The sequence below is a fragment of the Artemia sp. Qi Xiang Cuo genome, chromosome 3 (assembly GCF_049724085.1).
Source record: "Artemia sp. Qi Xiang Cuo chromosome 3, ASM4972408v1, whole genome shotgun sequence".
Taxonomy (NCBI): Eukaryota; Metazoa; Arthropoda; class Branchiopoda; order Anostraca; family Artemiidae; genus Artemia; species Artemia sp. Qi Xiang Cuo.
Window position 1 is genome coordinate 90,809,703 of NC_142796.1, and position 11,369 is coordinate 90,821,071.

Sequence of the window (11,369 nt, forward strand, 5' to 3'; positions counted from 1 at the left end):
ATTTCCTATCTGGAAATCAACTACAATGAACAAAATGGCTATCTCAAAATTTTGATTGGATGTGTTTGGGGAAATGGTGGGCGTGGAAGGGGTTTTAGTTGCCCTCCAATCACTTTAGACTATTAAAAAGGGCACTAGCCATTCCAACTTCCAATCGAATGAGCCCTTTTCGAAGTTTCTACAACAACTCCTTCGATACGAAGTGCCCTACCCAAAACCATAAAATAAATAAATAATACGTACATTGTGCCAACATTGTTCTTTACTTAGGCAGCGCAATTGTGCTGCCTATAATATTTATTCCAGAAAGTTTCAGCAATTTTGTATTTAATAACGCTATAAAAGAAAAAAAAATTAAATGTCGCAGTCACAAGAAGTCACAGTCACAAGTAATCACAATCTCAGTCATATGTATTCACGGTAGCAAGTGGTCACAGTCGTAAGTAGTTGTACAATTAGTCACACTCAAAGTCAGAAGCAGTCCACAGTCGTAAGTACTCGCAGTCACAAATTGTTGCAGTCACAAGTTTTTGAGGTTGCAAGTTTTCAAAGTTCCACAAAATCATAGCAGCAACTAGTCAAGGTAGCTGCCGTAGTTACAGTCGCACCAGTAGCAGCAACAGCAGTATTAGGAGCAGTAGTAATATTAGAAGTAGTAGTAGCGGTAGCAGCAGCACTAGTCTTAGTAGCAGCAGTAGTAGCAGTAGTAGTGGCAGTAATAGTAAATATAGCAATAGTAGTAGGAATAGTAGTAGTATGCACATAGTGCCTTTTGGTTAATTCAAAATCTCAATCAACGTGCCCTGACAGTTTCAAGTTAATACCGTAAGCTGTTGTGGAGATATTACTGATTCACCCTTTTGGCGAAATGCACGCTCATAACATGTTTTGATCTAATGCAACATCACCATCAACATTTAAAGAAATTTCCATCGTAGTATCCTTAGGGTTTTCGGATACCCATTTTTAAACATTCCCCCTTTTCCAAATAATCAATCCTATGTGCAAATCATGGCAATATGCATAACTCGCAGCCCTTTCCCCAGGGGTTTTGGGGCCCTCTCATCGCTGAGGGCATAGTAATTGGACCTGTTGACTATCATAGCAGCGCAATAGCGCTGACTAAGTAAAGAACGATGTTGGCACAATGTATCTTTTTTTGTTTCCATACCTGGGCACTTTGTACCGAAGGAGTTGTCATAGAAAATTGGAAAAGGGCTCATTCGATTTGAAACTGGAACGGCTAGTGCCCTTTTTGAATAGTCGAAAGTGATTAGAAGGCAACTAACATCCTTTCCACGCCCACCATTTCCTCAAACACATCCAATCAAAATTTTGAGATAGTAATTTTGTTCAGCGTAGTTCATTTCCAAATAGAAATTATATTTTTGAGGAGGACACTCCCCCACGGCCCTCAGGGCAAGGGTTCTAAGCTGTTCCCTGAGGCCATATAAGAACGATGTTGGCACAATGTATTATTTATTATATTTTTTCCTTTAGACCATGGCACTTTGTATCGAAGAAGTTGTCGTAGAAACTTCAAAAACGGTTCATTCAATTGGAAATTGGAGTAGTTTGTGCCCTTTTTAATAGTTGAAAGTGATCGGAAGACAACTTAACATCCCTTCCACGCCCACCATTTCCCCAAACCCAATTAATCAAAGTTTTCAGATAGCTATTTTGTTCTGCGTAGTTAACTTCCAGATAAAAATTATGTTTTTGAGGAGGACACTCCTCCACAGCCTTCAGGGCAAGGGTTGTAAGTTATGCCATGGGGACATACAAGGTTTTTATAGAAAACGTTGTCGCAGAAACTTCAAAAAAAGTTCATTTGATTCAAAGTTCAAAGGCCTAGCGCCCTTTTTCATAGTCAAAAGTGATTGGAGGGCAACTAACACCCCTCTGACGCCCACCTTTCCCCCAAACACATCCAATCAAAATTTTAAGATAGCCATCTTGTTCAACGTAGTTGCGAGTTCTGGAAGCTAGGTCTTTGAGACTGAACCCCCCCCCCCTCAGAGCCATCAGGGTAAGGGTTGTAAGTTACGCACTGGGGACATATAAGGTTCTTATAGAACACGTTGTCGTAGAAACTTCAAAAAGGGCTCATTCGATTGTAAATTGAAATGGCTAGTGCCCTTTTTAATAGTCAAAAGTGATTGGAAGGCAACTAACACTCTTTTCACGCCAGCATTTCCCCAAACACTTCCAATCAAAATTTTAATATAGCCATTTGTTCAACGTAGTTGTAACTTCTAGAAATTAGGTCTTTGAGGATGACAACCCCTCACCCTCAGAGCCCTCAGGGCAAGGGTTACAAGTTATCCCCTGGGGCATATAAGGTTTTTATTGAAAGCTTTGTCGTATAAACTTGAAAAGAGGTGCGTTCGATTGGAAATTCAAAGGGCTAGTCCCCTTTTTAATAGTCGAAAGTGATTGAAGGGCAACTAACCCCCCTCTCACACCAACCATTTCCCCAGACACATCCAATCACAATTTTGAGATGGTCGTTTTGTTTAACGTAGTTGAAAGTTCTGGAAATTAGGTCTTTGAGGATTACAGCTCCCTCACAGCCCTCGAGGCAAGGGTTGTAAGTTATGCCCTTGGGTCATATAAGGTGTTTATAGAAAGTGTTGTCGTAGAAACTCAAAAAGGGCTCATTCGATTAGAAATTGAAAGGGCTAATGCCCTTTTTAATAGTCAAAAGGGATTGGAGGGTAACTTGTCCCCCTTCCTTCCATTTGTCCATTATGTTTAAGAACTAATTGTTGCCTTAAGATTAAGTCAAAATGCACTGTGTTAATGCTAAATCAAACAGTTCGTGCTAACGAACTGTAAGTAAGGAGCGACCCGGCTCAATGGTAACCGAAACTCTAAAAAACAGAATTTTGATACCAATAGATACATCAAATGAATCAGATTTTAATGCTGGTTTCAAATATATAAGCTTCATCATGTTTAGTCCTATCCATCAAAAGTTACGCGCCTGAAAAATTTGGCTCTTTTTCGAAAAAAGGTGGAAAGACCCCCTAAAAGTTATAGAACCTCAATGAAAATCACAGCATCATATTCAGCGTATCAGAGTAACCTTACTGTATAGGTTTTAAGCTTCTATCTACAAAAATATGGAATTTTGCATTTTTGGCAGAAGAAAGATCACGGATGCGTGTTTATTTGTTGTTTTTTTTCCCAGGGGTGACCGTATCGACCCAGTGGTCCTAGAATATCGTGGGAGGACTCTTTAGAACAGAAATTAAAAGTTCTAGTGCCCTTTTTAAGTGACCAAAAAATGGAAGGCAACTAGGCCCCCTCCTACATTCATTTTTTCCCCAAAGTCACCTGATCAAAATTTTGAGATAGCCATTTTGTTCAGAATGGTCAAAAATATAATAACTATGTCTTTTAGGAGGACTTAATCCCCCAAAGCCCTCGGGGGGAGGGCTGAAATTTATGAACTTTACCCAAAGTTAACATATAGTATTGGTTCTTGGGAAGTATACAGACGTTTTCAGGGAAGAGGGGGGGTCACCCCCTAGTCAATACCTCGCTCTTTAAGCCGAAGATTTTTTAGTACTTTCATAAGAGCTATTTATTCTAATTAACAGTTTTTGTGATTAAGCGGTCATTTTTAAAGAATTAGAACAAAATTCAAACCCTAGTTTAAAGAGCAAGGTATTAACTAGGGAGCGAACCTCCTAATATACGTATTAAAAATATATGAATATAAAAATTTGTTACGTAAGTTAATTCGTAAGTTACGTATATATATTACTAATGAAAACGTTCGTGAATAAAATTAAAAAAGTTTCGAGAAAGCCATTTAACCAAAAAAAGTAAAATTAATATGCAAATTTTGTTTTAATTATTCATGTACGGTGAGTCAATAGCAAAACCTGCATTAATTCAAAAACGTTCAAAAATTAAATAAAAAAACAATTTTTCATTTAACTGAAAGTAAGGAGCGACATTATAACTTAAAACGAACAAAAATTATTCCGTATATGAAAGGGGGCCGTCCCCTCCTCAATACCTCGCACTTTACGCTAAAGTTTTTTATTGTTTCAAGAAATAAAGTTGTGTGACACATTCAAACTATAGAGTAAAGAGCGAGGTATTGAGGAGGGGACAGCCCCTTTCATATACGGAATAATTTCTGTTCGTTTTAAGTTTTAATGTCGTTACTTACTTTCAGTTAAAAAAAAACTTGTTTTTTCTATTTAATTCCAATAAGGCATCTCAGCAGTAGTCCAAGAACGACTGATGGTATTATGTTCAATCTATTGGTGCTATTTCTGCTCTTAAAATTTAACTAAATCAAAACAACATAAGTGTATCCAAGCTATCAAAAAAAGTAAACAGATTTTTTTTTGCAAATGGTATCCAGTTTTCTATTTCAGGTCAACTAGAGGAGGTATGAAACTAAATTAAACAGTACTATTTTTGTCCAGATTTTTAAAAGGGTGTGTTTGTTAAAAATTGCTGAAAATTTTTCTCCAGCATAAAAAATAGCAGACCAAACTATAAAGTCTTAAAAAAAAAGATTTGAAGTATTATTTTCTTTTTCCCTGAAATTACTATGTCAATATAAAACGAACAGAAATTAATTTTAAAAACTTTTTCCACAAAATAAGTTTTTCAGAGAAAATTAAAGAACTCTATTAAACCAAAAATGAGCAAAAAATCAAATCAAATAATCTACCAAGCGTCAAACTACCACAAATCAGCATCGATAAATAAATGAAACCCAAAACGAACAGAAATTACAATAAATGACCGAGTCAAACTCAAAACGAGCAGAAATTAGCATGAGTAGGGCTCAAAACCCCTATGCCTTCTCAAGGCCAGAACATAATTTGCACTTTACTGAAAAAAATACAAATGAATGCAAATTGTCATTTTAATATACATATACTGATATTTAGTAATCAAAATATTAATTTTATTTGATTTATTAAAGTTATGAAGGTAAAAACATTTATATTTTTTCCTTCTGTTTCTTTTGAATATGATTTTAAAACAGTAAATAAATAAAAATTTTAATTTACAACATTAAGTAGAGATACTTTTATATTATAGGTAATGCTCTAGAGTTGCCTGTAGTAAGAAGCAATAAGATAAGATAAAATTATATTAAATAGACATTAAAGTGAATAATCTGGTCAAGCTTAAAACGAACACAAATTACTAAGAAAAGTGAAGAATAGGTTCTCTTTCTCCAACCCCCGCCCTTAACTCTTCCGAAGGCTACTACATCATTTACGCTTTACTGAAAAATAAATGCATTTCAAATAGCTTGCTTTCATAATTACAACATTGAAAAATAAAAAAGTATATTAGATAAAATCCTCAATTGCTGATATTTCCAGAAATTGTTTTATTAAACCTTCAACCCCCCCTTGGCTACGACCGTGGTCATAGTAATAAACCGGCAAATCCAAAGCTAATTTTTGGACTGTATGTCATTAGTCTTACTTTTTCTATTTTGTGTAGCGCTATTCATTTGCGATTTAATTTAGCTAATTTTCCGGCTAATTTAATAATTTAATTTCAGTAATATAGAAACAAATAAGCTAAAAACGACCAAAATGAGTTAAAAGGTGAATAATGGCCAATAACACAAAAATAAACTGTATAAGAATCATATAAACTCTAAACAAATGAATTTAAGATTGTAAAAAAGTGTGTTTATATTATAAACAAAAAATTTTCAAAATATCCTTATATAATTGTGTTTAACATAAAAAATGTTTGATACTCAACATTAATATATATTTAAGTTAAACGTGTTTAAATGAGACTCAGAGAGGAAAGAAAATAACAAAATGAAAAATAAAATCAAAATGGGTGAAAAAACGAGGATTTTGTCAGCCAGTGGCGAACCATGAAGAAGACAAAATATAAGTAAATATTTCGACATGGACCTCCGCCAAGTCGTCCTCAGTGCTAAACAAAAAAAAAACGAAAATCCAACCTTTCGAAGTTTACCTTACAAAGACAGAACAGACTATGTTCTGTCTTGTTAACGACAGAACTGTCTATGTTCTGTGTTAACGTGTTTAAAATAGTACAAAGGTATAAAATATATTCAATGTAAAATATTTTTTAGAAGGTGTGAACACAAAACTCAGAAAAAAAGAAATAGTTGATCAGTTTCCAAACTTTTACACACAACTAATATTTTAATAAGAAGTAGCAAGAAAACAAGTGCTACTTCTGATAAGATGAAGTCTTTTAAAAGCAATCTTATTAAGCATGAGAAACAGTGTTCATATACAAAAATTTGAAAAAAAACATTTACTTTTTCTAGTCTAATATTATTTTACTATAAAACTATAAGAATATTTAAATGTGAAATTTTCGTCATTACAGAACTTGCATTTTCTAGTCCGTCTGGACATGTCACTCCGCATTACTTAACCCCCAAGTATTTGATGACCCAACCTTAAAAGGCCGGCCATTTTTCTCTCCGTGTTTAAAGAATTACATGATTACTAAAATAAGCTAACTAAAACAGTTCATAAAAATAAACCAATGGAATAAGCCAAACGAGGACATTAATTTTTCCTTTTCTCTTCTATTCTAGGCTTTGAACTTTGTCAAGTACAAGCGGTACAAACAAGTTATTCTAAAACGGTGGGGTGTGTTACCCCCGGTTTTTTATGTCTTAGAAATATTTTCAATAACTCACAAGCTTATTATAAGCAGTTTCTTATTTGTCTTATGAAAGCTTAAACCAGTTTTGGGCTTATATAGCTTACTTCTATTGAATTGCCATTCAAAGGTCGATCTGTTTAAAAGTTTGATATGGGGTATTATGCATAGGCCTACTACTAATGCTACTACTGCTACTTCTGATATTAACATATCACTGCAGCACCCAGCCACCAGAGCAGGGGGAATCTCCAGCATTTTTATTCAGGGGGGGGGGGCAAGAAGGGTCCATATCTGAATAGTCAAGGGGCATGGGATATATAATAATTTGTCTCCACATTATTGGGGGAAACTGGACCCCCTTGACCCTCTCCCTCCAACAACGCCCCTGCGCCTGAGGCCAGCCGAAAATTGACAAGGTTATGCATAGAATAAACAAATCTGAAAAACTTGTTTTCTATATTGATCGCAAAAATGTAATAAGAATGGCTAAACGAAATTTCTAAGCTCCCCTGAATCTTCCCAAGGAGTTATATGGACCCTCGATAACTTTCGTGTAATATTTCCTTCTAATATTGATCAAAATTTTGGAAAAGATGTTGATAGTCCAATATGATACTCGTATTTATAGACAACGGATTGTCCCTTGTTGATGTGGTCAACCTGCATGCTAGGTAGGCGTATATGGACAGGGTCGGCCAAAAAGGTTAGAATCCGCATTGCAAAAAAGCACACTTACTGGAGATGTCCATATTAGAAAGTGAAATTTGGGTAAACCCAGATTCAAACAGGTTTCATTAAGAGGTATTCCCCGACTGCTACAGTTAGATTCGAATGGCATAACTATGTCTTTTAATAAGCCAGTTCTTTGGGTCACTTCGTTCTCTGGGTCACAGAGTTCAGGTTCTATAAAACAGGTTTATTGCTAGAAACATTTTGTTTCGAAATTTATTTCCAGACACATCCCACGTTTCAATAGAAACAAATCCAAGGCGACTTGTACAAACTTCATTGGAAACATAGTTTAAAGTAACATTCAGTCATAATAAACATAAGATAATATGTAACATAATAATATATCAAGCGTATAAAAGTGTATTGAAAATATTAACCGTATTGAAAATATTACAATATTAAACAAATATTAAACATGTTAAACTAACACGCTACAGTAGGCTACATATTAAACATATATATTTAAAGTAACACACACGGAGGAGGAAGAAGGACCCTCGAATGTGCTTTCGGCAGGGTCCAACGGGGTATAGACACGTCTTGTGAGTTACATACATTCTCTCAGCAATGAGTTAAATTGCATGGTGACGCAGAACATTATCGTAGGAGAATCCTCTATAGGACTGCGGCAGGGCGTAACAACTGCGGCAGGGCGTAAGATCCAGATGAGTTTCTGAAATATGGCGACTATGAGGTTGGAAATAAGTGAGAGAAGATTATGAATATGATTTTTAGAAAAGGGGAATACTTAGCGATTTTAGGAAATCCCGAATTAAACCCCTGTATACAAAAAGGTGATAAGAGTGAGTGTGTTAATTATAAAGGCACTAGCCTGGTTTCTGTAGGTATCAAATTACTTAGTATGATGATACTTTTTTGACTTAGAGATGATATTGAAAAAGTTTTAAAAGAAGAACAGGGCGGTTCTGGGAAGGGAAGAGGGTGTGTAGACCGAATTTTCAGTCTTAAGCTAACAATTGAGCAGTACGAAAATAACACTGCTTTGGTTAAGGTAAAAAATGAGGTTATTAGCTTGTTTCGGAGTTAAGCAGTGTTGTGTTCTATCCCCACTTATATGGATCAATTTATGTACTTTGCCTAAAGGAGAACAGGAAAGGTAATGGGAGAACACAGAAACACATCGGAAGATAATCATTACCGGACTTAGTTCAGCTGATGATTTAAGCATCCTAGATGAAAGTGTGAGCAAAATGAATGAACTTTTAGAGGTTTTGCGAGTTCAGGGTACTAGAATATTTTTGAAATTAATTTTAATGAGACTAAGTCGCTAAGGCTAGGAATAAGTAAAGATGAAAAGGTGGTGTAAAGTAACGAAAAGATCGATCAAGCGCATAGTTTCACTTAGCTTGGTAGTATAATTAATAAAGACAGCGTGTGCCTTGAAGATTTTAAAGGAGTATAGCCTAGACTCATGGTGTATTTTCACAGTTGAAAAAAGTTTAGAAGAAACTGCGAACCATTATTAGATTATTGGAAGCTACAGTGATGATAATTGTAAAATATAGTTCTGAAGCGTGGGTACTCTGAAAACGGAGGAAGATTTGCTTGATTTTTCCAGAGAAAATGCCTACGGATTCTTTTGAGTACCCGAATGGCCATATTTCAAACAGTAGAAAAAGTGTCGAAAAAGGGCTGTCGAAAAAGTGAGGTTCAATCCCACTTTCTAGGGCTATAATGAGAGAAAGTTGAGATTGCTAAGGCACGTTCTGCGGATGAAGGATGACAGATTACCAAAGATTGTTATTTTCGGCCAATCGTCTAGGGCTAAACGGAAAGCAGGTCGTACGCGGATAAGGTGGGAGGACTTTGTAAACAAACATTTAAGGGAAAAGGGAACTTCCAGAGAGGGTGTAAAGAGGGAGGCCTTGAATAGATTGGGATGGAGGAGGAGCAGGTGTAACTATATTGGGCTTAGGTAGTCTGGTGCTGCGGGGAGTTGTTAGTGGTAGTAGTAGTAGTAAGAGGAGGAGGAGTACATAGCAGTAATCCTTTTATTGCATTTATCTGGCATACTATAGAAGGATAAGACCTTCGGTAAAGATCTTCTTTCTGCTGGATGAAACGCTTGCTCATAATCTATAAAGCTAAGGACTAAAGGTGTCTGATGACTCAAGTATAGTCCTTCTAATGAATTCGCCGCCTTTATGTTCCTTCCGGTTTTTCTGGTAGGTAAACAGGGCATTACACCCTTTCAAAGAGATTTACGCAATTTCTAGTTCAAGGTATATACATGTTTTTTTTTATTATGGCATCGATTTTTTGTGTGTCAGTCGATTAGAGAAAGTTGTTGGCTAGTCCAATATAATAACTTGAATAATCTTTTTTATAAAAAAAAAAAAAACTTGTCATTCTACAATGTACTTAATTTAAAAAAAAAACGATATAATGTCCCCACACAGCATTCCAATTTTCATTATGCATTAAGAAATTGTTTATAGTAAACCATATATTTTTAACTTTTGAAAACAATGGATTTGTCGATTTTCAATGTGAGTACACTTTTCATTCTTTTATTTCCCCCATAAAAAAAAATAAAGAAAAACGTTTTACTAGTAAATTCAAATTTCAGAGGGACAGCCCCCTCCCCTCCAACAATACAAAATCTTAAGAATATGACGACTGTATTCGATAGAAACATCAAAGCACGCTTTTTTTTCTATTATGTAAATAAAATCTATCCATCATAGGTATGTTTACAAGTTTTAATTATTTGGAAAAACACTTCATTATCATTCAGAAATAAAGCTTTTTCCTAACATGATGTATTTTTCTGCTTTGAATGAAAAGCTTGCGTGTTACAAAGAGTGTGAGAGTTTTTTTTTGGGGGGGGGGGTTAAATTTCACCGGCTCTTGCTATAAACGGGGTTTGTCTAATTCCGATGTCACGGCGGATGACTTTGGGAAAAAATTAGTGTGGGAGGGGGGCCTAGATTCCCTCCATTTTTTTTTGGGGTTACTTAAAAAGGACATTAGAACTTTTATTTTCCGTTCGAATGGGCCTCCAGATAGGAGCTTTTAACTTCTATATTAGGGCTCTCTGATGATGTGATTTTCATTAAAGTTCTATGAGTTTTAGAGGGCGTTTTACCCTTTTTTCAAAAACAAGGCAAATTTTTCTCAGGCACCATCATTGTTAATATGTATAGCTAAAGTTGATAAAACTGATATATTTGAAACAATACGGATTCGCTCTTTACGCTAAATTTTTTTATTTTTTGAAAAAAAAGAAAAAAAAAGTTTTGGGACAAGGTAAAACTTTAGCGTAAAAAGCGATGCTATGGGGAGGGGGACAGTCCCCCTTCATTTAGGGAATAATTTATGTTCGTTTTTATGTCGCTCCTTACTTTCAGTTTTAAAAAAAACTTTTTTTTATTTAAGTTGTGTTCATTTTTTAGTTAATGCAGCTTTTATTTGAACAAAAATTTTATTTTTCTTTTAATAAATGGATGTATTTACAAATTAACTTCTATATTCCTGTATTTTTCTTCTGGCAAAAAAATACAGTTGCAGATTTTTGCAGATATGAGCTTGAAAGCTATGTAATAGAGTTTTCTGATACGCTGAATCCGACGGTGTTATTTTAATTAAAATTCATTCACTTGTTGGGGGTGTTTCCCCCTATTAAAAAAAAAAAAAAAAAAACTCAAGTAAGGTTTTGTAAAATTTCGTGGCAAACCCTGTTTTTGTCGAATTAAGATTCAGTTGCTCAAAAAAGTAATTGAAAACCCCTGATTTCGAAATCAAAATGTTTTTTACAATAATTTAAATGTCTAAAATAAACTTAATTATTTTCAAAAACCAAAATGAATTTTTGATAGATGCTAAATTTTGCCTTTTTTTCAAGGAATCAGATAAGTTCAATAACCCCCCTTCTGAAAAGAAAGCAAGATATAGTGAACCTGTATTAATGTAAGCCACAAGGCCATCTATTATCAAATACGCTGGTAGAACTACACATGACC

General features: G+C 35.0%; 1 protein-coding gene across 1 annotated transcript in view; it reads left to right on the forward strand.

Moving 5' to 3' along the window:
* The window catches only part of LOC148954737 (glucose dehydrogenase [FAD, quinone]-like), a 92,479-nt gene that overhangs the window by 32,050 nt on the left and 49,060 nt on the right, over positions 1 to 11,369 (forward strand). The gene's annotated exons all lie outside the window — the stretch shown is intronic.